Below are 21758 nucleotides of genomic sequence, written 5' to 3' on the forward strand. Positions count from 1 at the left end.
TGCCCTCTTCTCTCCTTGGGCAGCTACTCCTCATGCCGCCTGGTGAACAGTTAGTAGTCCCTCAATCCAACCAGTTGCTGAAGCCAAAAGACCCAAGTCACATGTGCTACCTCCTCTGTCTTCTCACAGTTCAAGCAGCATTAGGTTTTGTTCACTGTTACTATTTCCTCACCCATTCTCTTCTTCCATCTATCCCAGTGGTGTTGCCTCACTTCAAGATTTCATCACTTCTCTCCTGGTCATTCTGGATAACTTTCTAATCACCTTCCGTACTTTCGTTTCTTTTTGTTCTACGTCATCCTCCTCTCTGCTTCCTAGAACACGTCTGAAACACGTGTGAATTACACCAAGCTTCCCTGTGGCCAGTGGAGTTGAATCTCAAGTTCTATAGTCCAATAGGGCAAATATGGCTAACAAATACGAGGTATTTAATCACCTTCTTTGGAATGAATGAATGAATGCCATGCCCCAGACAGATGTATTTTAGCTGTGAAATATTTGCTCTCAGAACATTATATATACATATATATATATATATATTATATATTTTATATAATATATCTATCTATATATCTATATATATAATATCTATATATATAAATAAAGATATATTTTTAGCTGTGTATCATTTTCAGCAGATCTGTAAGTCTGTTTTGTACCCAATCATCTGGCTAAAATAGTTGTAACTGAAGATTTTCATTATTTTTTCATATGAAAGAACTTAGCAGATAGATATAAAAGTATGTTCAATCTGGCATTCCTATTCCCAACTGCATTATTTAATGGATCAACAAATATTTATATACTAAGCACTGTGGTAGGTATTCTGAGAATTAAAAATGTATAAGATTAGGTCCCTGCCCAGAACGTACCCTCTAGTGAGAACTAGAAGATATATAAGTGGATTATTTCAATAAAACATGAATTTCAATACAGCCTAAGATAGAGGTATATCCAGGATACAGTGAGACCAGGGAAAATATGTCTTGAGGCTACACTAACAAGTTATGCAGCCCTATGTTTTTGTGTGTTTGTGATGATAGCTTTAAAAAAATAAATCTAAGAATACATCTTTTATTTTTTAAAGTTTTTATTTATTTTTTTTAAATTTTTTTTTCAACGTTTATTTATTTTTGGGACAGAGAGAGACAGAGCATGAACGGGGGAGGGGCAGAGAGAGAGGGAGACACAGAATCGGAAACAGGCTCCAGGCTCCGAGCCATCAGCCCAGAGCCTGACGCGGGGCTCGAACTCACGGACCGCAAGATCGTGACCTGGCTGAAGTCGGACGCTTAACCGACTGCGCCACCCAGGCGCCCCTAAAGTTTTTATTTAAATTCCAGTTAGTTAACATACAGTGTAATATTCGTTTCAGGTGTACAATATAGTGATTCAACACTTCCATACATCACCTCGTGCTCATCGCGAGGGCTCTCCTTAATCCTGATCACATGTTTAACTCATGCCTGCACCCATGTCCCCTCTGGTAACCATCAGTTTGTTCTCTATAGTTGAGAGTCTGTTTCTTGGTTTACCCTCCCCACCTCATCTTTTAACCAAATGTTTAAATTTGCCAAACAGCAGCCTCAGAAAACTTATAACCTTTGAGCAAAAGCACAAAGTTGTGGTAAAAAGTTATACCAAGGACAATGGTGGGTTTAAGGACTGTGAGGAAGTATGAGACAGTTCCCTGAATTATCTCAAAAGTACAGAATGCACGTTTATAAAAAGATTACTTCTAATTTGTCCTGATTTTGCCACGGGAAAATACTTTCATAATAGGCAAGAACTGAAAAGAAAGTAAGAGAACATTTTAAAATGTTCTCAGTTTAGGGAGAGATTCGCATGTCTTTGTTTGTTTTGTTTTGTTCTTTTCCCTCAGCATCCTTTCTGGCTCTCAACTGAGGAAAGCAGTTATCCTGGCCCCATGGGGTCCCCTAGGGACAGTCATAGGATATTGCATTCTCCAATTTTTCCCCCATGTCAATCACCTTTTTCTGTCCCATCAAGGCATGCTGGTCCCCTGCTATCCCTCCCTTGTTAACACCACCCCGAGTTCAGTAAATATAGCAGTAGGCCATACTTTCTCAGTTACATATTACCTCCTCTCTAAAGTCTTTCCTCCCTCTTCTGCTTCTTTTTCATTTAACTTACAAAAATGTTTCTCACTAATTTTGTGCCTCTCTCTTTTTCTGTCTCCCATTCTTCCCAGAAAACACACACACATGCACACAATCATTGTTGCTATGTTTAAGAGCAGAGCTAGTAATGTAAGAAATGAAGAAACATGGAAATGAACATGAAAATAGGAAAAAAAAATTAAAAATTAGTCCTATTAGCTTTTAAAACCTTCAGGTCCCCAGATAAAGGAGCAGCGAAATACTCTTATACCCCTCTGTGAGTTAAATTGATACGATTCAATTGGAAAGCAATTTGGCAACTTGTGTTACAGCTTTTTAAATTAGTCCCTTAGCTAGACTGCAATCCAAAAGAAATTATCTAAAATGCAGATGGAAAAGCTTCATGCAAAAGCTGTTTATCATAGAATTATTTACAATAGTGCATATATGGAAGTGATTATAGTCAACAATATATAATATAGCCTAACCACTAAAATAATATTATAGGATGTTTTAATAACATATAAACTGCTTTTGTTACACGGTGGAAAAATAGTATATAAAAATGTATCAAAAAAAAAAAAAAGACTAGGAAGAAATGTACCATTGTGATATTCCCCAAACTGGCTCATAATCATCTCTACTTCCTGGTAGGCGCATTCTTGTGCAGTCCCCTCCCACATTGTTCCAGGCTCCATCTATATGGCAGAGGTGATGGTATGTCACTTCTGAGCTTAGGTTATAAAAGATTGTGTGACTTCTGTCTAGGGTTTTGGATCTGCCTCTTAGATCACTCGCTCAGGCAAGCTGCCATATTCTGAGCAGCTCTGTGGAGAGGCCAACATGGTGAGGAAGTGCTGTCTCCGGGCAACAGCCGGGGAAGAACTGAGGACTGCCAACAACCATGTGAGTGAACTTGGAAACAAATCCTCTTTTTCCCAATTGAGTCTTCTTATGATGACTGCACCCTGGCCATCAGCTTGATTCCTACATCATGAGAGAATCTGAGCAACAACCACTCAGCAGACCAATTCTGGGTTTCTGACCTTCAGAAACTATGAACTAAAATATGTTTGTTAACTTAAGGCTGTTATTTTTTTTTTTTCTTTTTTTGGCGGGGGGGGTGTAATTTGTTACACAGCAATAGATAACTGTAAAAACATGATAAAAAAGGTTATATTTAAGTAGCTTAATTTCAGGTGATATTTTTTTCCCTTTCCTCTTGTATTTTCAAATCCTCTGCAATAAAGGCTTATTGTAATTGGATAAAATTAAATAATTTATTAAACAACTATTTTAAATTTTGTATTTGAAAAGACAGTGCCCTAGAGTGCTTTTTAGAATTGCCGCAAATTTAGTACCACCTCCCCCACCAATCGACATCCTCTAATAAAACTGGATTTATCTCAAGCATAACTTAAATACAAAATTACATTTCAACTTTACTTTTTAAAATTTACCTAGAAAAGTGGTGTTCCACATTTTTTTAATACAAATAAACAACATAGGCACATATGACATGTGCATTTCATGAACTAGCAGGGTATCTGAACACCATTTACAGCATTGTTTCTGAGAAGAGCCGATTCCAAGTTTAGACAAATCACTTGCAAACATACTGTATTGTAACGCAGCATCGTCCTATATAGGCCATTCAAGAACTCATATAGGTAAAAGGCCTTTTCTTCCTTGATTATATATAACAGGAAAGCTTAAATGATTTTGTCTTAAGTGAAATAAGTGAAGTGAATAAAACAAACTGTGAACTGATAAAGTAAAACTAGATTCTCACTTTATATTTAATCATAAGAAACAACCATTGTCTCTTGAGGTTTTCCTAATTAGGTTATAGCACAGTTACAGTAGTTGAGTAGAGAAGGTCAAAGCAAGTTCTAAATTAGTTTAGCAAAAATTAGCAAGTCAATAAGTGTGTTTTTCTCAAATTACAGTAAACATGCTAAAACAAACAGATTGCCTAATCTGTTAATAATAATGCCTTCTGTCTTCATATTATAAAAACCCAAAACATTGATTTTATGCTCAGTTGATTAAAAAATTAAGTCATGAAAAACCATAGAAAACCATTTTTGGATCCTGATAATAGTTTTTGTATAATCAATTTTTATAATATCTAATTGCCTTGTGAATTTAAAGTTGGTAAAATAAAATAGATATATAAAATAATTTTCATAACATAAAATATATATTGTGAGTATGTTAATTATTTAGTTTTTTCAGGTTATATTTCTAAGTAACTGTGAACACCAAGTGCATTGTAGAGTTTACTTCAGGAAACTTATATAGAATATTATCATTGAGTTCATGATCATAAATAAATATGGTTCCTCTCATAAGAATATATTGTATGTACTAGACAGATAAATTTCTGCTAAAGTAAGATTTCATTTCCCTATCCAAAGATTCTCACGTTTTCTGACTTATTTTTTGAAGTTAAAAAATCTTTTCATTACTTCTATGATCCTTTGTCCATAGTGTTGTTGATTCATCTTCTATAACAATCCTCTTTTCCACCTCCTCACTAAATTCTGTGAATCAGGATCAAAGACAAAGATGTCTGAACTGGTGAAAGAAATGTATGATATTTTAACCAATTGAAGAAAACTCATTGATACCTTCCATGGTTTTTTCAAATAACTAGGTCATTAAGGATCATAAATCATAAAGTATTTTTTTTAGAAAAAAAATTGAATATATGTTAAGCAAAAATCCATGTTCGTTAGTCCCTGATCCTATATGCAATCAAGTTCAGGTAATTTATTTTTAGATAAGAGATACGAAAACTCTATGTTGGGACATAATAATATTGGAGAAAAGACACTCTAAAATGAACCACTGAAGGCAATTTGACCTCTAAAATATGGTATTAAGATGAGCTCTACCTCGCAGATTTTAGCAGGGAAATGTGGTGAACAAATGTAAGACTTTCAAAGGAAAGGAAGTTCATACAGCTGTTTGACTGTGAAAATTAGATAACCTGCGGTCATAAAACATAGACCCTTTTACTTCCTGAATCCAACTCAGTTCAATTCCAACAAATATTTATTGGGTCCATGTAATTTGTCTGTCAATATTTAATATCATAGAATCATAATCTTTAGGTTAGATGTAGGCTTAGAGGACACCTAATCCAAGATTTGTCCTGAAGAATTTGGGTATGGATTTTTGTTATGAAAGTAGTATTTCTTGGAGTCTTTTCATTAAGAGTAGTCAGGAAATAGGGTCCAGAGGTGACTGGCTACCCAAGCTGTTTCCAAAAATTCTTGCATTTCAGAGTAAATGTCCTCAGTGCTTTTCTTGACTGAGTATTAAGCAGTTCACCTCTAGAAATTTGTAACTTAAACTGAAGCCAGACATACCTTGGAAGATTGCCCTTTCTGCTTCCCCCTCCACCGCACCATCCTTTACACTGATTTTCTAAGGACAAGCCTTAGTTCTGCCATAATCAAGTTCACCAAGGATTCAATGCCTCAGAAAGACGCCTGTAATATCAAGAGCTAACTCAGCTGGAAGAGAAAACAGAGCTGAGCACACTTACCGGAACAGGCTTACCGGTCCGATTCTATTCTACGGCAGAACCTCAGGAAGAGCTTCCTTGAGAATATCCTGGGCTGTGGAGGTGTTACCTTATTACCTTGCTCCTTCTAAAGCAGTGCGTGCCTTTTCCTAGGGCAGGCCCTGGCAAGAGCAGATCATCTTCAGGTGAATATATAGGACAACTAGGTACACTTGTTTCTCCACACATACCTTAGCCATTAAGCAGGAGATGAAGTTTATGAGGCTTGCAAGAAGCATGCTTTTGTGTGGATATTTGGTGGAGGAGGCTCAATTAAAAATGTTTCAGGTGAATCCTGTCTTTACCATTCGTATAACAGAATAGGTGTCACTATTACTTTGCCAACTATGGACCTACATTTCTAAAATGCAAACTGAAAAAAAAAAAAAAAGCATGTGAGAAGAGACATGATTGACCATATTCATTCTTGAATATTGTTTTTTGGGTAATGATGATATAAACAAAAATAATTTGACTGTGAAAAATGGTTCACCTTAATTAGAGAGATGTGAGATTACCATATGATCACTATAAAAAATTACTGAAAAAAGTATTCATCAATTGATTTGATGCGGAAATTTTTCAAATCACACAAGGAAACTATATTACTAATATATTTTTTTCTTTTGTGTATTATGACATTTTCTATGACAAAACAAATCTATTTTCAGTTTTTAATTACTGATTCTGGTTTTGGTAGTTTTCTGATTTTCAAAAAGATAATAAACTTACAGGTGTTGAGTTTATTAATGCTTAAATGATAACACAGTTAATTTTGGTAATATTTATATAAAGTAACCTGGTTACTTATTAGATTAGTCCTTTTTAGTCTAGGTTTAAATTGTTTTATTTATTTACAAAGTAAACATTCGAAAAGTACCCAGAAAAGGGAAGAGAGTTATTACTTGAAACAAGTTTAGTTTATATTGCTTTATAAAGTAATATATTACTAAAGTAATATAAACTAAACTGATAGCTTATTATGTAAAACAAAAATAAATTTGTAAATTGGACTTCATCAAAACTTTAAAAAAACTTTTTCTCTGTGAAATACCCTGTTAAAAAAGCATGAAAAATTCAAGCTATGGACTAGGAGGAAATCTTGGCAAGCCACATATGTGAAAAAAAGATCTGTGTCTGGAGCATATACTCTCAAAACTTAAGAATTAAAAAAAAAAAAAAAAGAAAGAAAACAATTCAATTAGAAAATTGGCAAAAGACATGAGACACGAATCAAAGAGGATACACAAATGGTAAATAAGCACATGAAAAGATGTTTAACATCCCTAGTTACTACACACCTATTAGAACCGATAAAATTAAAAAAAAAAATAGTGGTAATGTCAAATCCTGGCAAGGATGTGGAGAAACGCTCTCTCATACATTGCTGATGGGAATGTAAAATGGTATAGCCACTTTGGAAAAGAATGTGGCAGTTTCTTAAAAAAAAAAAAAAAAAAAAAAAAAAAAAAAAAAGAAACATACACTAATATAACCCAGCAATTGCAATACTGGGCATTTATCCCAGAGAAATGAAAATTTAGTTCCACCAAATACCTATCCAAGAACTTTCATAGAAGTTTTATTTGTAATATTCTAAAACTTGAAACAACCAAAATATCCATCAACAGCTGAGTGGTTCAACAAACTGTTTTGCATCCACACCATGGATACACTGATAAAAAGGAATGAATAATTGATACACAAAATACTTTGGTTGGATCAGGGGCATTAAGCTGAGTGCAAAACGTCAAACTCAAAGGTCACACAGTATATGACTCCATGTATATAACATTCCCAAAATAACCAAATTGTGGAGATAAGGAACAGAATAGCGGTTCCTAGGATTAGGACCCTGGGGTGAGAGGAGTTGGTGTGACCAAGGGAGTAGACTGAGAGATCATTGTTGTGATGGAATAGTTCTGGATCTTGATTGTTGTGCTGGATACACAAACATATACATGATAAAATGTCATGGAACTGTACAGACACGTTGTACACAAGCCAATGTCCGTTTCCTTCTTTTAATGTTAAACTATGGTTTGTAATATGTAACCATTGTGGGGAACTGGATGAAGAGTACATAGAACCTCTCTGTGGCATTTTTTTTTAAGTTTATTTATTTATTTTGAGAGAGAGAGAGAGAAAGAGAGAGAGAGAGAGAGCGAGCAGAGGAGGGGCAGAAGAAGGAAAGAGAGGGAGAAAGAGAAGCCCAAGCAAGCTCCGCACTGTCAGCGCAGAGCCCAACGTGGGGCTCGAACTCACCACGAACCATGAGATCATGACCGGAGATAAAACCAAGAGTCTGACATTTAACCGACTGAGGCATATCTGTAGTATTTTTTTAATATTCCTGTAGTCATATAATTCTTTTAAATTTAAAAGTTGAAAAAATATGTACGCCTGACATAGAAAGCCCAGACTTACAAGAAGAGATAATGGGTTGTCCTGGCACATACTGCAAAGGTCTATTTATGTCCCTGGATAGTATTTAAGAAAAAAAATCCTCTCCTTTTTTTATTTAACACAGTTATGCTTATTTCATAATGTCTAAGCAAATTACAGGTTAGATTGTCTTGTTCTAGGACTTCGTATGAATTGACTCACATACATATGTCTTTTATGCCTGGCTTTTTTTTGCTAGCATAATGATTTTAAGTGCATCCATGTTGTATGTATCAATAGTTCATTCTTTTCTGTTGCTGAATGGTATTCTACTGAACAGGTATACTACTGTTTCTGACTCATTCACTTACCTATGACTTTTTGGGTTGCTTCCAATTTGGGGATGTTAGGACCGTCTGAATTTTTCATTTTTCAAACAGTTGTGCTTATGTTACGTTATAAAAATCAAAACAAAAAACTGCCAGGAGCAATAATTGTAATAACAAACCCCAAAGCAAAAAGAGAACTCTTGTGTCAGTCAGGAATTCTTTTGCTTTTAGGCAATAGCATATTCGAACAACAGTGGTTTAAAACGTAAGAACATTTATTGTGCCTCAAGAAATCTGCAGATGCATGCTTTCAGGGTTGGTCCAGGAGCTTAAACATGCTATCTGTGACCCAGATTATTTTTATTTTTTGTTCTATCACCCTTGGTGTGTTAATTCTTCTCTTTGTATTTGCGACCTGATGCTTGCAAGATTTTCTGCAAAAACGCCAGGTCTTATGTTCAAAGCAAGAAAAGGGGGTGGGGGTGGGGTGGGACAGTTTCAGAATGTTCTCTCCTGTGCCTTTTTATGAGAAAAAAAAAAAGCTTTGCCGAAGGCTCCCCAGCAGACTTCCCCTCATGTCTCACTGCTCTGAACTATGCCACCACTAGCTCAAGAACAGCTGGGAAAGAGGCAAAATTTTAATGACTGGCTTCCCTGAAACAATCACATTTCATCACTTGGGGCTGAGTCCATTGCCAAGTGAGACAAATTAGGGTTCTGTTAGAAAAGAGATTAGAGGGAATGGCTGATATATTGGAAACGAAGAGTGTTTGCCACAATACCTTCCCTTGATCTTATTAATTTCTATTTCTTTCTCATTTGAGGTCTCTTTTAACTTCTATCCTCTCAAGAATTTTTGAAGAAGTGCACTTTCCAAAGGCACTGTTACCAGTATGGGCTATGTTACGAGCATATGACGAATTTTTATTCATTTGTTTGTTTTAAAAGAGACTGTAGATGAACAAAAGTCTACATTTTTGGCAAAATAGAATTCATTTTTTTCCCTCTAATTGTGATGTCTTGTCCATATTGAAGAGATGCTCTAGAAATACAGATTCCATCCCAATTTTACCGTGTCCCAGGAATAAATGCTCCCAATCCTCAGTTCAACTTTTCCATACTTTTTAGACCATCCATTCTTGATTTAACTCAAAATATTATATTTAATATATACCAGCTGTATAAGAGTAACCTTGAATTTAAGATATGATAGACTAAAGAGAAAAGCTTTTATCACAACTTCCTATGTACATTTTCATCAACTCATATGGTACACATCTGGGCCTTTGATAGCTACGTGTTAAAAAAAAAACCTGATAGACTCAAAATTAATTTTAAAATCCTGTGTTTTTCTTGATTCTAGTCATTTTAAAAGATAAATATTATTAACATAATCATAAAGCTACCTATGAAAGTAATTTGAAGATAGTGATATAGGCACATTCTTAGAATCTAAATGTTATACGTTAAAAAAAAATCTTATTGAAAGAGAAGACAGAAAGAAACTAACAATTATTGAACACTTAAGATATTCCAAGCAATAAGCTTGGTGCTTTTACAATACCTTTGATTTAGTCTTTCCCAAATATCTGTGAACTAGATCTTACTTGCCATTTCCAAATGAGAAAACTAAGGCTCAGGGAAGTTAAGTAATTTGTCTTAGGTCACATTAAAAAATAAATTCAGTTCTATGGATTTATTATCCAGGTTTTAAAAACTAATAAAGGGTGGGCAACCAACCAACCTAGCATCTCAGAGAAGACCATCAAGGCAAACATTGATAATAGCAGAGAACTCTTTATTTATGTTGGGCAAATGAAAAATAGAATTTAGGAAACCCAAGAAAACATAAAATTCAAATGTGAACTATGTCTCCCACCTTGTCATTTATTGCCATCGTTAGTAAGCAGTTTCTAGTGATCTAGTCTCTACCAATGTTCACTTTTATTCCACTGAAGGCACATGCCAGGTGGATTTAGAAAGGTTTAATTGAAGAATATTTGTTCAATAATCAGGCAATTAATTAAAATGGGCAGGAAAAACACAGAGTACCAGGATAGCAATGTGAAAAAATCACAGAATTTTGAATCCAGTGAAAATGTAAAACAAATCTAAAACAAAAATGTCATATAATTTGGGCAGAGGAAGCACTTGAAGAAGAATCATCAAAAGATTTAAACCCAGTGAATTTTATGAGACACTGTCAGGCAAAAAGGAACTGTGATAAAAGAAGAGACAATAAGAGTAAGAAAAAGGGTGAAGGGGAGTGAGAGTACATGTTGAAAAAAAAAAAGAATAAAGGGACTGGGCTGTGTGTATAATAATGGAAAAATGAGACTTTTTCCTTACAGATGGTGATCAGCGGCCAGAGCCTTGAACACAAAGAAAAGAAGTGATGATGCAATTATAAAAAGAAAGTTACTGGATAGATGAGAAAGCCTGACTATGGTCCCAGTAACGGGAGGGCAAAGCCACCTGGGCAGAGACCTGTACCCCAGTATATAGCCCAGGAGCAGGTCTGTGCCTTGCAAATTGAACAGCAAGTAACCTCTGGGCAGAAGTCAGTGTGTGTGTATGTGTGTGTGTGTGTGTGGGTGTGTGTTTGCATTTTGGAGGATAACGGCATCTTAAGGCATAAAAGAAATAGGACACATTTTCCTGAAACCTTAATTTTATCATCTGGTAAAAAAACTGAAATGTAATTGCTAATCGTCCTATGCTTTAGGTTGTCAAATTTAGGTGAATTTTTAAAGATAAATTACTTTTCCGGGCTTTACTGATGTATGATTGGCATATAACATTATGTAAGTTTAAGGTGTTCAAAGAGTTGATTTGGTACACTTGGATATTGCAAAATGATAATCAAAATAAGGTTATTTAAAATTTCCATCATCTCACATAATTACAATTTATTATTTGTGACGAGAACATTTAAAATTTACTCTCTTAGAAACTTTCAAATATATAATAGGATATTATTAACTATAGTTGCTGTGCTGTGTATTACATCCCTGTGACTTATTTATTTTATCTCTGGTGGTTTGTACCTTTTGACCTCTTTTACCCATTTTCCCACCCTGGTAACCACCAATCTGTGCTCTGTATCTCTGATTATCCCTTGATTGACGCTTAGGATGTTTCCTTATCCTGGCTATTGTAAATAATGCTGCATTGAACAAGGCAGTGCATGTATCTTTTCAAGTTAGTGTGTCATTTCCTTTGGGTAAATATCCAAAAGTATAATTGCTGGGTCATATGGTAGTTCCATTTTGTCTACCATAAAGGTTGCTCTGAGTTACACTCCCACCAACAGTGCACAAACGTTCCTTTTTCTCCACATCCTTACCGACACTTGTTATTTCTTATGTTTTGGACATTTTCACAATATTAATTCTTCTGATCCACGAACACAGGACATCTTTCCATTTGTGTCTTCAATTTCTTTTATCAACATCTTATGGTTCTTAGCACCCAGATCTTTCATCTCCTTGATTAAATTTATTTCTAAGTATTTTAATGCTAAGGTGAATGGAATTGCACAAAGTAATATGTGTGCTGTAGTAATGGAAAGGTTTGAGATCTGGGGAACAACATGCATCCATCCTTCCATCCATTCGTTCATCTGACACATACTTTTGTGACTGAAAACAAATATGATCTCACACACAAGATATTGATTTATATGATACATATTAAAACCCAAATAGGTTGGGAAGGAATTGCTATCATGTTCAAAATTTTCCTATAGCTCTGCATAGATGCAGAATGAAATCTAAAATCTTCTGCTCATCCCAAAAGGCCATTGTGTCTGCTGCTTCCACCTCTGGTCTCAGTTTGCCTTTTTCTACACCTTGTCCTTTCTTCCTACCTCCACACCCAGATTTCACTCTTCAACATTACTGTCCTGCAGTTCCCAGAATTTGCCATGAGTATGGTGTATCCTTTGCCTAGATTGCACTCCCTCCTTGCTAACCTGGGGGCAGGTTTGATTACTCCTCCCAAGCCCCCACTGCACTTTGTTTATACTTATTAACGAAAATATCTTCGTGTATTTTTCTGAATAGTTTTCATTAGATTCTAAGCTCCTTTAAAGCAAGGACCAATTCTTTTGTTTCTCTAGAGGCCTCATAGATTGTGTATCGTATATGGACAGGACCTAATAAACATGTAATGAATAAATGCATTTTAATAAATGAATGAGGCCATTTAATACTGTATCTGGTTATAAACATAGTAGAAAATTTATTAAATGAAGCCTCTTGCAGAAAAAAAAAAGCCACAATTCATTGAAGACATGTGCTGAAAGAAAAGGATTTAGGTTAAGAAGAAAATTACATAAGGATTAATCATATGCCACATTTCAGTCCAGAATGTTTTAAAGAATGTTAAAAAATATTTAAAGCAGCAGAATTTTTCCTTCAAATCAAATCCCACTGAGGAGTGTAAACAAATGAGATAAAACTATAAAAGTTTCTTCAAATGCATGTAGGCGAGGTAGTTTAGGGTTCCAAGAGCTTTTTTCCTGGGGAAAGCAAATGAGAAATGCACTGTCAAAGGCACAGAATATTAAGATCTTACTTACATGGGACTTTTCAGTTTATAAATTGCTTTGACATTGTGTTTTCTGAGCCTCACAACAACATTGCTGAAGTTGGCAGGCAGAGTAGATACTATCCCAATTAACTAAATCAAAGCAGACTTAAGGGACTTGTCCAAGTCTTGCCAAGAATTGCGCTCACTGATGTTATATATATTGTAGCTACTCATCAAAACCAGATCCTAAGACTCCACATATAACTTATCTTCTGGCATAGAATTGCCATTTGAACGGACAAACATGCATGCACACATAAATGTCATAAATGTCATTATAACCCTGGAAAGCTCCCAATGAAGTCCCTCAAGCATAATTGTATATCCTCTGGGTTTCCAGCTCTTTTTTCTTTGCTCTACCGGTACAGAGTATGCTCAGACAAAATTCTAGAAGAGCGACTGCTTCCTAGCCTTGTTGACTCCAGGCTACGCCATGAATCTTTATGCTGGTGGGTTTTTTTGTTTGTTTGGTTTGGTTTTTTTGGTAAGTTCTATACAGGCCAAATACCCCTATATAAATGCCTCAATGCGATCTTTTACTTAGGATTTTAAAGTCACCGATCTCACAATGTACCATGAAAATTTCATACATTTATCATAAATAATCACAAAAAATAAAAAATTCTGAGGAGGTAAAGCCAACTGTACAATTAGAGGGCACTGTTTCCAAGGCTACCTTCATTTCTAACACCAAATATATGATCAGTGTGTTCCCAAAGTCACTCTCAGTTTTTTTCAAAGTTTATTTATTTTTGAGAAAGAGAGAGAGTGCAAGTGGGGGAGGGACAGAGAGAGAGAAAGAAAGAAAAGAAAGAAAGAAAGAAAGAAGAAAGAAAGAAAGAAAGAAAGAAAGAAAGAGGGAAGGAGAGAGAGAGAGAATCCCAAGCAAGCTCTGCACAGTCAGTGCAGAGCCCCATATGGGGCTTGAACTCAAGAACAACAAGATCATGACCTGAGCCCAAGTTGGACACTTAACTGACAGAGCCACCCAGGCACCCCTCAGTTTTGATAATTCACTAGAAGTACTAATGGAACTCACCAAAAACTATTACACTCTTAGTTACAGTTTATCGTAGAAAAATACTATGGATTGAAAGTATTAAAATCAAAGGAAGAGACACATAGAGCAGAGTCCAGTAAGTTTCCAGATATGAAGCCCTCACTGTCCTCTCCCCATGGAATCAAGATATGTTACTGTCCCAGCACTGATGTGTGACAATATACATGAAGCATTGTCAACCAGGAAAGCTTAGACAAGCTTTGGTGTTCAAAATCTTTATTGGGACTTCATTTTGTAGGTATGATTCATAGATTGTTTGATTGATTTCCCATGTGCTAGACTTCGGTCTCGAGGCTAATTGATACTGTGTGATCCAAAGCCCCTACTCTCAGTTACGTTGCTGGCCTTTCTGGCATGGCCAGCCTGCACCCTAGGATGTTGTTTGTGCCCTAGACCACACATTAAGATCCAGTGTGGCCAGTCCCCACACTAAACAAGGACACTTCTATCACTTATGACATAGATTACTTCCTAGGAACTGAAGGCAAAGGCCCGACCTTCAGGCCATGCCAAATTCTTTACCACACAGGTCACAACCAGCATTTGGCCACGGCTGTCTTAAAACAAAACAATTATTTTTGTCTGGGCATCTACATTTAATATAGCAGACACAGCAATAGTATCATTATAAATATGCCTAACATTTGGAGGAGATGATGTGGGGGTAAGGATAGATTTTAAGAAAAAGTTAATCCATCCTATAAAGCCATTACATACATTTTCATATTTTTGTCCTTAGATTTACCACTATTTGTATCTTGTGATGAATTTGTGTAGAACAATTTAGGGTAGGAATTTGCTGATGGTTAGCTAAATGCAGTTCTCTCTCAGGCCAGTCATTTTCCACAAGTATTACATGCTGAGGAGGCTTTAACTAGTTTCCCAACACCCTTGACCATCAATATCAGGACTACAATCCTACCAACAGTACCAGTGTTACAACATTTCACAGGACGGTAGTAGATATAAACTGAAAAAACTGGTCAAGAGATATTAGCACAATACTGGACTACTACTCAGTCATTAACAATTAGTCCAGTCCATCATTATATATTGGTTTTTTTTTCAACGTTTTTTTTTTTTTTTAATTTTATTTTTGGGACAGAGAGAGACAGAGCATGAACAGGGGAGGGGCAGAGAGAGGGAGACACAGAATTGGAAACAGGCTCCAGGCTCCGAGCCATCAGCCCAGAGCCTGACGCGGGGCTCGAACTCCCGGACCGCGAGATCGTGACCTGGCTGAAGTCGGACGCTTAACCGACTGCGCCACCCAGGCGCCCCGATCATTATATATTGTATGACCAAAATGTCTCCCATCTGCCTGAGATGCCACTCAGGTTTGCAGACTTCTATTCACTCTTACAAGATTCTGAAAGCAGAAGTGGCTTCATCCTTTCAGATATTTGGCATAATTAAATTAGGAGAGGATATCATCTCTTGCTATGAGCCTTTTGAGGAAGCAATATAATATTGGATTTTCCTCATTGAATAATCCATTTGTTCATTCTCTTAGTGACTATTTTTCCTTCTGTACTAAATTCAAATCTAAATTTTTTCACCTTTGGGAAGGATGTTAAGTTCAGCCATGATGCCAGTCCAGATTGCAGAAGCAATACTGGCCATCTTAGTCCAACAAGTGCCTCCTGCTCAGCCTACTTCTTTTCATATAGAGTAAGGACAGAACTAATGGGCTATCTTGACCACTAGTCAACCCAGTTGACTCTCAACCCAGTTTTGCCCGATGGGATAAATGCAAAGTTCACCTCATCAGGCCCAGAAATTCTGACATAAATTTTGTTTTTAAAAAATTTTTTAAATGTTTATTTATTTTTGAGACAGAGACAGAGCATGAACGGGGGAGGGTAGGAGAGAGAGGGAGACACAGAATCCGAAGCAGGCTCCAGGCTCTGAGCCGTCAGCACAGAGCCTGACGAGGGGCTCGAACTCACAGGCCACGAGATCATGACCTGAGCCGAAGTTGGACGCCCAACCGACTGAGCCACCCAGGCGCCTCCTGACATAAATTTTCAAAGGTATAGTTCCAGTTTCTTACTGAGGGATCATCGCTCTTTCCAGTGCCCACAGCGACAGCCCTGGTTTACTACTGCATCTGGTAGGAAAAAGGAAAGTTGGAGTACTTTGGGGGGAGAATGAGAAAAGTATCATCATCCCAATACCCTCCTCCTGTGGGAAGGATTATATAGTCCTGCTAGTGTCCTCCCCACCTCCTCTTCCTCATATCCTTTAGAAAGCTGAGGAATCTAATGGAGATCCTCTCTTAACCTTCTCTCCTACTGAGTGTGAGCACACACTTGTGAAGTTGTGTAAGCCTTCCCTTTAGGTCTTTACCTGCCCCCCATTTCAGAAAACAAATATTTCAGTTACCCTTTCTAATTTTCTATCAAACCATCACTTGAAGGATGACATTTCTTTGTCCATTATTGGACATTTATGGACTGTAAAGTGTGCTTCTTGGTCTGAAGAAATGTGACTCGGCCCAAAATGGTGCAGTATTTTCTGTTGGGTTCTTTCTGTATTACCCTGAGGACTTGCATCTACCACCAGGTAAGCAAAGCCAGGTTCAGAATATGTGTCTGTTCCTGTCAAGGTCCATTTGTGGCCTCTGAGGACTATTGGCATTAGTCTGACTTGACACTGAAGTGTTGGGCCTTCTCTCTGGGGTATCTTCACCATCACCACCTGTGGTCTCTGTCTGTCTTGTTGTGAGACAGAACAGTTCTTATTGGCATTTTGTGCCTCAGGAGGTATTTAGATTCAGTCCATTTATGCACTGCTGAAAGTTCCCAAGTTCATTTTTATAAACCCAGGTAAGTAACTAGGTCAAGGGAGCACAGCAAGATATATGCTTTCTGGTTCCAATCACCTACCCATCTTGGAAGGGTATCTTCTGATTGGGCATCTCTGTACCCTACTTTAAGGTATCTCTTACATTCCCATTATCAGAAAAAGTCTCATTCCGCCAGAGGAAAGAGCTGAAAATAGATCATCATTATTTGAGAGACTTGATACTCTCTGTGTCACACTTTTAAAGGTCCCCTAAGCAACAGCATCTGTATTCATATATTTTACTCACTATGGATTACGTAAAAATGTAGCAAGGTGGTTCTCAAACTTTATCAATATCCTATGGAGAGATTCTGATTCAGTAGGTCTGCAGTGCAAACAGAATTTGCAAGTCTAAGTTCCTAGGGGATGCTACTGATGCTGGTCTGCAGACCACTCTTTGAGAGCCATTATAGCACATTGTTTTAAAAATCATCTGTTTATGTCTCTTTCTCTGCTGGAAGGTGAGATTTTCAATTGCAGGAACAGTTTTATTTATCAGTATGTTCCCATATCCTAACAGAACATCTAGGAAAAATATAAATATTTGTTGATTTAATGAATGGTAATGATGTTTCTTGCATTATGCTACTAATATTTATACTGCTTTTATTGGTAAAATCACCTGCATATTTGACGATGGTAATATGACTTTGTTTTTCATACATATAGTGTTAGCCTTTTATTATTAGTATAAATATTAATAATAGAACATTATTTTATTATATTTTAATAATTTCAACATGATACATGGCTAATAGTCCTTGCAAAACATTTTTTTGCTAAATGACTAGATATATGTGTGTGTGTGTGTATGTGTGTGCAAGTTCTTGGATGAGAAGAATGCTATTTTTCTTTTATTATATGTGAATTGGTGATATAAAATTATTACATGAAATATTTGGCAGCTGTATATACCTTGCAGGCAAAATTAATGAAAAAGAAAAATTTATAGAATCTAGGCTAATTTGAAAATGTGATGAAACATGTCTTCACAAATTAAAGTTTGGAGAATGGTGGAAAGTACAAAAATGCACTGATAGCCTTTCTGAAGATGCCCCCCCTCCCTACCGCATTCTGTATTCTGCTCATTAATTGTTAAATTAATATTCATTTGGATTCTGGTTGGCCTCTTCAATGCCAGGTTCCCAAACTCAAGTGGAACTAAAGGCAAACTACCTTAATTTTGCCTCTTTTACATCACTCTTAAAGTTTCCAGACTAGCACTAGTAATTCTAAGAAATTAGCAAACCAATTTACCCTGGGCCATGATTTGGTCCAATCTCATTAGCTAAGTGAGTCCCAACTTCAGTGTTGCCTGTCTTCAAATATGTAATTAAGAGGGCCAATGAAGGCCAAACTGTGTTTGAAGGTAAAGCAGGACTCATGGATGCAATAATGAGAAACTGTGGCAACTAGGATTATTTAATCCTGCAAAACAGAACGTAAGTAAATAAAATTCAATTACAACTTAATTAAGCTAAAAATTCTATAAAAATCATAAAATATGGATCAAAAGCTGATTAGTCTCTTCTTTGAAACAATTCAGTAACATGTTGAAAATAGTCAGTGGAGGACATTGATGGCCTATACATTTAACACCAATAAAAAGAGATACGTATGTGTCCATATAGCACAAAATCAAACTATGAAGTTCTTCACCACTGAACACTGAGTGTTAGATTCCACAGTTGGGTTTTTAAAATGGCTTTAAAACTTTAAGTTTAGTTTGAATTAAAAACTCACCACAGACTTAAAACTAAGACTTAAAGGGTATGTGGTAAGTTTTGTCAACTCAAAAGAACCAGTTATTACATTGAAGATATTATGGCTTTTTGATAATTTTAATGGAGGTGGAAATGCCAGTCATTACTGACAGATAAAAGCAATGTGAAATGTGAAATGTCCTGTTTGTGTCCTATTTGATGAGGTGTTTACCAAAAATGTCTAAACAAAAATCCCTGATATTATAAAATATTTTTTTCATTCTTGCTGGGTCTCCAATATTTAGACCCGATTTCACCAGGTAATTACAACCTCAGAAAATGAAAACCATACCAGAATTGGGAAGGTGTTTTGCAATCTGGTCCTACTCAAAACTGTGGACCAGGTACGGTTTTTCTATGGGGCTTGCCCACTTCCCTTTGGTGTCTAATACAGCCGTCTCATTCTGTTTCAGGGTTTCCCACTTCTGGAACAGGCTTCCAAATCCTGCAGGGACCAGATCTCTAACAGGTGATGATTTGCTAATCCTGTGAAGTAAACTGTGCTGATGTGTATAGTTCCTACCAATTGGACAGGGTGCTAGAGACTATGACTTCCTAATTCAGTTAGTGCAAATTGCAGTCTCTAAGGATTGTAGGAGCCCTTACGGGTAGCTTTCCACACAGTGCAAGAATCTCACCCAAGTACCTCTTCAGTGACGGTTCAGTAATGGGAAGTCCAGTATTTCACCAGGTGGGGCAGTTTTAGATGTTAGAAAGTTCTGTTTTATATTAAGCCAAAACCAGGAAGGAGCAGAGGTGTCAGAGAAAAGAACGTTAGCTTTGGGAAAGGTTCAAGGCCAAATTCCAGCTTCACCATTCTCTATCTGTGGGAATCTGAGGGTGTTTTTTAACTTCATGGAACTCGGCGCTTTGATAAAAAGGAATAAAAGAAAAAATATCAAAAGAATCATAATAATATCAAATATTTGTAAAACAGCATACAGTTCTGGGTACATAGTGAAGGTCCAATACGTATGAATTTTGTCTTTTCTCTTATTATTCCTAATCTAGTTCTTCCTATATGAAACATAAAATTGTTCTGTTCCTTTTATTTGGTGACAACTTTCCAAATTATCTAAACCTAGGTTCCATGCTTCTCTTTGCACAATTTTCTTTTATAATCCAAATATCAGCCTATCTTTGAGCCATTCCTTATAGGGCATCTTCTTCCAACCCTTCACTATCCTATTTCTTTTGTATAAGTGCATTCTACTTTACAAAAATCCATATAGAATTAAGGTGCCTATAATTAAGGATGGTTCTGTAAAAAATGAGCTAAGTAAAATAATTTTCGAAGTGTTAATTTGTATTTCCACTCCCTACATCATCTCATCTTCTCACGCCCTTTGCTGGGCTTCGTAGCACCCTATCATTATCAGAAGTATCTTCTTCATTAGTTAGCTAGTTAATTAGTTCAACAAGTATATGTGTGCTTATTATTTCTCTCTCTTAGTTGAATGTAAGTCGCATGATGGCAGAGGTCTAGTCTGCCTCCCTCACCCTTTTGTAACTGGCACTTAGTACAGCCTCTGGCACACTGGAGATGCTACTGGATATTTGAAAGTAATGAATTCAAAAGGACCATGAGAAATTATTTGAGGCAGAGATGATGATGACTGTATACATGGAATTGCTAACTCATAATTCTTGCATAAAAATTTAATTGCTTAGAATTTTATATTTGTCTTCTTAATAAGAATTCACATACGATAGGAAAAGGAGAACATGGAACTAAATGAACATATCTATCCTTGATTCCTTGATCAGGTCTTCCTTTTGTTTAGGCTACAAGGAGCTATTCTCTAACCATAGAGATTCTCTTCACCTGGAGACAGAGGAATTCCCTCTGCACCCCCAGCAGTAACCCTTACCCACCATTGAGAGAATTCTCCTCCAACTGCCAACTTTGGTTGACAGACATAAGGGAAATTCCTGTGCCCTTGCATGACACAGAAAAGCACAGTTGTGGCCACTTGTCCTTTGTGAAATGGAGACTGCAAAACAAAACAAAATAAAACCATTTGTAGAAAAGTACCTTATAATTCAAGGAGGTCACTGTTCAAGGTATTAAGGAGATAATTTAGTATACAACAAACAGTCTGTGAGATTTTAAAGTGTCAGTTAAAATAGTTTTGGTATTTGTTATTTTAAATGAGTGTCAAGTTTAAAATATTCCATCGACTTCAGTGAAAATGTCTAATTCAAATATCTTCAGTTGAATCTGGTATTAATTGATTCATTTGTTATATATAGAAATAAAAGTTCCCAATAAAATATTGGTCATACATCAAAACAATTTGTATCATCAGAAAAACCAAAAAGAAGTGGCTCTAAACTATTGATTAAGCATATATATTCTTGGGACGCCTGGGTGGCTCAGTCTGTTAAGAGTCCAGCTTTGGCTCGGGTCATGATCTCTTGGTTCAAGAGTCTGAGCCCAGCATTGGGCTCTCTGCTGACAGCTCAGAACCTGGAGCCTACTCAGAACCTGGAGCCTCTGTTCCTTCCCTGCTCATGCTCTCTCTCTTTCTCAAAAATAAATAAAAAGCATTAAAATTTTTTTTTAAAAAGTATATGTATTCTTTGAAGGAATCATCTGATGATACCATGTTTTCCACTTTTGCAAATTAAATGAGCTTGGTGACCCATTGGCTTAATGGACAAAGCAAATAAAAGGTGAAATTTTAATTTAAAAATATTAGATTAAAATTTTATATGCTAAGGAGTAGTCAATTCAGTGGTCAAACTGTCTCAGGGCTTTGGAGGAAATAGAATTGAGAAACTTAGGCCATGTCAGGGCAGATGGGGGAAGGCACACTCCGTGTAGGTGGTATAGCCCTGCTTCATGTAAGTGTGCTGACATCATTTCACTAAGGAATATAGACTTGGTCGTGCCAGATCTTCTGATTTTAAAGATGAGCTGGAAGTCTGTATTTTTACTTTAACCTCTTAACTTAATGTATGCATAATACAAATTATAATATAATACATATATACATATGTATAGTATATATATATATATATACATACTCTTAGGCCAACATTCTAGGAATATATTTTATTTTATTTTATTTTATTTTATTTTAT

General features: G+C 36.2%; 1 long non-coding RNA gene across 2 annotated transcripts in view; it reads right to left on the minus strand.

Annotated features, from left to right (window-relative positions):
- Positions 1-15985: 15985 nt before the first annotated feature.
- LOC121028456 (uncharacterized) overlaps positions 15986-21758 on the minus strand; it is a 30638-nt gene continuing 24865 nt past the window's right edge. For both annotated transcript variants that reach the window (XR_005789234.1, XR_005789235.1), the window contains 3 exons: positions 20547-20665; positions 18166-18336; positions 15986-16171 (listed from right to left, as the gene is read on the minus strand). This is a non-coding gene — a long non-coding RNA (uncharacterized LOC121028456). The remainder of the gene's footprint in view (positions 16172-18165; positions 18337-20546; positions 20666-21758) is intronic.

This window comes from Herpailurus yagouaroundi, unplaced genomic scaffold (genome assembly GCF_014898765.1).
Source record: "Herpailurus yagouaroundi ecotype Mexico unplaced genomic scaffold, PumYag 100, whole genome shotgun sequence".
NCBI lineage: Eukaryota > Metazoa > Chordata > Mammalia > Carnivora > Felidae > Herpailurus > Herpailurus yagouaroundi.